Source organism: Herpailurus yagouaroundi, unplaced genomic scaffold (assembly GCF_014898765.1).
Source record: "Herpailurus yagouaroundi ecotype Mexico unplaced genomic scaffold, PumYag 57680, whole genome shotgun sequence".
NCBI classification, from domain to species: Eukaryota; Metazoa; Chordata; class Mammalia; order Carnivora; family Felidae; genus Herpailurus; species Herpailurus yagouaroundi.
Genome location: NW_024414644.1, coordinates 1 through 4,331, shown reverse-complemented (window position 1 = coordinate 4,331; position 4,331 = coordinate 1). Strand labels below are relative to the sequence as shown.

Below are 4,331 nucleotides of genomic sequence, written 5' to 3'. Positions count from 1 at the left end.
AAACCTCACCTTGATTTAATCAGTGAGCAGCCTTCTCTGTATTAAACATAACAGCATAAACCAATTCCATGTTTAGAGACACAGTTCTTTACCTGCGGTGGCTACAGACTGGCACACCTGGATTTCCCAGGGTACCACAGGGACTGTACTGGGAACCTGGCATTGCTAATGCTTTTACACAGCTTCCAAAACCTTCAGTTAGGGCAAAAAAAATCACAAATGTCTGAAACGGGGTCACATTACCCAATCAAACTCCTTTAATACAATGAATATGTACTAATTGCTTTTGACAAGATTTTTTCAACGCCTGGCACATTGTGGTCACAGCATTTTTTAGCATGAATATCTTTATCACGTCTGTCCTTAGATCATAACAGGACACCGCTCTTTACCAAAGTGATAAATTGCTTCCAAATATCCTGGATTCCACAATAAAGCACGAACGTGCTCCACCTTCTGTTCAGAAAACAAGTTTTTAACAGAGCTCTTCTGTTATACCCACGACTCTACAGACAAGGAACCGAAGTAAGATGATTCCTCCCCATTTCTCCAGTGCACGAGTATTTTCATCGGTGTTACTTTACCACTATGGTACCGTGAACAGGAATGATGCAATCATTGTGCCTCTGGTCACAGATATAAAAACACATGCATGCATTTTGCCACAGGAGTTAAAGCAACTCGCCTTCGGCTCTTTTTTCTTTCTTTACCAAACATAAGACAAAAGTCTAGTATAATCTCTAGGAGAGAAAATACTTTAGAAATTCCCACCAGTACATCTGCGTTTCTACAGTGACCGCTGCTGTGGGACAAGGAGAGACAGCAGATCTCCCAACAACTGCTGAACCTCACGTGTCACAAAATACAGACAAGGATTTTGAGTTATTTGAAAAAGGGAAGTAGCTGGGCAGAAGCAAGATTAAAACCAGAGATCAGTAATAAATCTAGAAGGGTTAGAAAGCTAAAGGCAATACTAAAGATTACGAGAAACAAACGGAAGGACACCTGTTCTCGGTGATGCTTTCAACACTGAACGTTATATTAAGGAGGAAGACGGACCCAGTGCCATTGGCTTCGGCTCCTTACGGATATTTTCAGCATCAAGGACTGCGTGAACACAGGTAGGCACGGAACATGCATCGTGTAGGATAAAGAGCATTTTGTAGATGACAAAGGAGAAGTTGGAGAGTACCGAGATATTAAATAGGAAAGAAGGAGGGTGTCGAGGCAGCCAAACCATTCCCATCCACGTAGGGGTCTGGTGGAGGCCACGCAGACGGGCAAACTCAAACCCCGTGGGCAGGACGTACCCGAGATCCATAGGTTCCCAACATCACTGTCCGGGACTTGTCTCTAGGGTGATCGTGGCAAAACCTCACCCCCAAGCAGCACACAAACTCCAGCTGCCATTCCAGAGTGTCGACGCTTTCTCGGCATCGTCTCCTCCACGGGCAAGAGGCAATATTGGATTCCCCTCCATAGAAATGTTTCCCACGTGACTAGCCTCCCATCCCTGGACCCCTCCCGTGAGGCGTGCAGGCACCGTCACCCTTCTCGTCACAGTGTTTATGCACACATCCCTTCAATACGGTGCCGCACACGGCAGCTTGGTTTTAGGCAGAGCAGAGGCAGAGCTTGTGCACCGTAGGTGCATCCACATCCTCCCCTGCGGGACTAAGCACAGCAAAGAAGCACATCTGCCCGTCTACGTACACCCCCAGCCGTCACTCGTCTTCCACCGTCCTCTCTCTTCACACTACTCCCAGAACACTCGGTTCATGCTTGAGAAACTCGAGAATAAATCAGTCATGTGAGTGCCCTCGCAGAGGGCACCGAACAGCACCATGGAGAGGGGCTTGACCAGGTTTTCAGAAGACGCAAGCGTGCGCTCTGCCTACGTGCAGTAGCTTAGGCCCATCTGTAATCGAATGAAAAAAAATTAAAGCCAGAACATTGAAATAGAAATCACTGAGAGCACCTTTCAGGAGTGAGAGTTTATGCGTGTTACTTAGCCCCATCCGAGAACGTCGCACTCGGGCGGTATCATTTCTTTCCAAGCACAGAACTCACTACCCGGAGGAGGGATAAGGAACGCGCTCCCCACAGCATCTTCTTCAAACATCAGCCAGGTCAGCTGTGATTTTTGTCAGGAGTTACAAAGTAATAATTACAAGGTTAAGTTTCCAAACAAAAGCCTGCAGAAAAGTATTCTGCGTAGCTAACAAGAAGACCAATTTCTTGGGGCGCCTGGGTGGCTCAGTCGGTTGAGCGTCTGACTTCGGCTCAGGTCAGGATCTCGCAGTTTGTGAGTTCGAGCCCCGTGTCGGGCTCTGTGCTGCTGACAGCTCAGAGCCTAGAGCCTGTTTCAGATTCTGTGTCTCCCTCTCTCTGCCCCTTCCCTGCTCATGCTCTGTCTCTCTCTGTCAAAAATAAATAAACATTAAAAAAAATTAAAAAAAGAAGACCAATTTCTTTTGGGTGGAAAACCCACAGGTAGTAAGGCTGTTGTGAGATTTTAAACACTTGGATGGAGGGGGATATTTTTTAATGGGGATTTTTCTTAAAACTTTATGGAGTTCAAGAAAGACACCTTAAAAGGGATACGGAGAGTGGCAGCCACTGTCCCAAGCAGCTCATATACATAAGACGTTTTGGAATCTAGCCACGGGCATAAAGTGGTTAACCGTACTCCTAATCATCAAATTGTTCCCGTGACAATAACGGAAAACCGGACCCAAACTGGCTGAAGCATAAAGGAAACCTATTTACTCAGGTAAGCGAGAACACTGACTAGGGCTGGCTTCCGGGCGTAAACTACGTCGCCAGGGCTGGGACTCTGTCCACATCTCTGCGGTTTCCTATGTGATCCTTCTCTGAGGTTCACGGACTGGCCCCGCAGCGGCAGCTCCCACCCGATGACAGGTCTTCTCTTGTTTCTACGTAAGAAGAATTAAAAGAACTTTCTGGTAGCTGCTACAAAAATACGGAGTCCATCTGACCATCCTCGCTAGGTCATATGCCTGTCCCAGCTACGTCGCTGTGGCCGGGACGCTGATTTTCTGACTAGCTCAGGCTGGTCATACGGTACAGTCTGTCCCGGGACTGAAGAGTCCCCAGTGCTGGCGGAGAAGGGCTAGCGGATGCGGAGAAGAACAAAGGTCCCCTTTGTGTAGAAAGGACCCGTTTGGGAAAGTGAAGTAACTTGTCACATTCAGACACCTAAAAGCTAAGTCTAGACTTGACCTCGGGTCTACCTATCTAAACCCAAATCTTTCCCACTCTGTCCTCCACAGGTCCTATCACTCATTCACAGGATGAAAAACTCTCAGGACTGCAGAGACACCCCTACTCGTCTTCTAGACCCATCCCTAATGCAACATAACTCAAGGTGACAATATTTGTTGGAAAAGTTGAAACTACTATGTGAAAGATTAGTAAAATCAACTACAAATCTAATTTGGCTTCTCAAGAAATTTTAGCTTCTCCTTAGGCTATTTTTTAAAACGTCCAAACAGGAGTGGCCGGCTTAGAAAATTTAATTCCGCTAAGAACACAATGATCTGAAGTGGAGCTTCAAATTACCTTGTTTCACAGCCAGAATACTACTTATTCCAAAGTTACAGCAAACATTTTAACTTTTAAGGTCTTTCCTGGTCGATTTCTAAGCAACTTGGTAACTTCTTTAGACCTACTTTCAGGGAAGTAAAAAAAAAGGGGAGGGGGGTGCCTGGGTGGCTCAGTCGTGGAGCCTGGTGGGACCCGGTGTCGGCTGGGGTCATGACCTCAGGGTTTCTGAGTTCAAGCCCTGCCTGCGCTCTGGCAGAGCCTGCTTGGGAGTCTCTCTCTGCTCCTCCCCCACGCGCGCACTCACTCTCAAAATAACAAAACAGGACTATTTGCATTTTGTATGTTTTCTGTGTACTCTGAACTGAACCTTATTTCAATAGAAGTACAAACATAAGTTTAAATAACTGAGTCACTGTCATTAAAAAAAAAAAGAAAGACTAACTTGTCCCAATTTGTGCTTCTGGCCGTGACGGAGGTTTAGGGACCCGATTTAAGGTCTTACCTCCAACAAGTAAAAGATCAGACAAAATGTAACCAACGACGGTTTTCGGGCACTCGACTGTCATCGTTAAGAAAAGGGAAACAAAGCGAGCGGAGGTGTCCAGGCCACAACTGGAGCGGCGCGAGGACACAACTGCGCCCCGCAGGAGACCCCCGGGAGCCCGGGAGGGGCTGGCCCGCTGGGCACCGACCCCGGCCCGGCCCGAGGGCCCCGAAGAAGCGCCCGACACTCCGCCCTCCGCGAGGCAGCCCAGCGCCGCACG

The 4,331-nt window shown here is 47.6% G+C and overlaps 1 long non-coding RNA gene across 1 annotated transcript; it reads right to left on the bottom strand.

Annotated features, from left to right (window-relative positions):
- Positions 1 to 234: 234 nt before the first annotated feature.
- Positions 235 to 4,318, bottom strand: LOC121024131 (uncharacterized). Its single transcript, XR_005787616.1, has 2 exons — positions 4,070 to 4,318; positions 235 to 1,918 (listed from the first exon to the last, which is right to left on the bottom strand). It is a non-coding gene; the product is annotated as an uncharacterized LOC121024131 (long non-coding RNA).
- Positions 4,319 to 4,331: the final 13 nt, after the last annotated feature.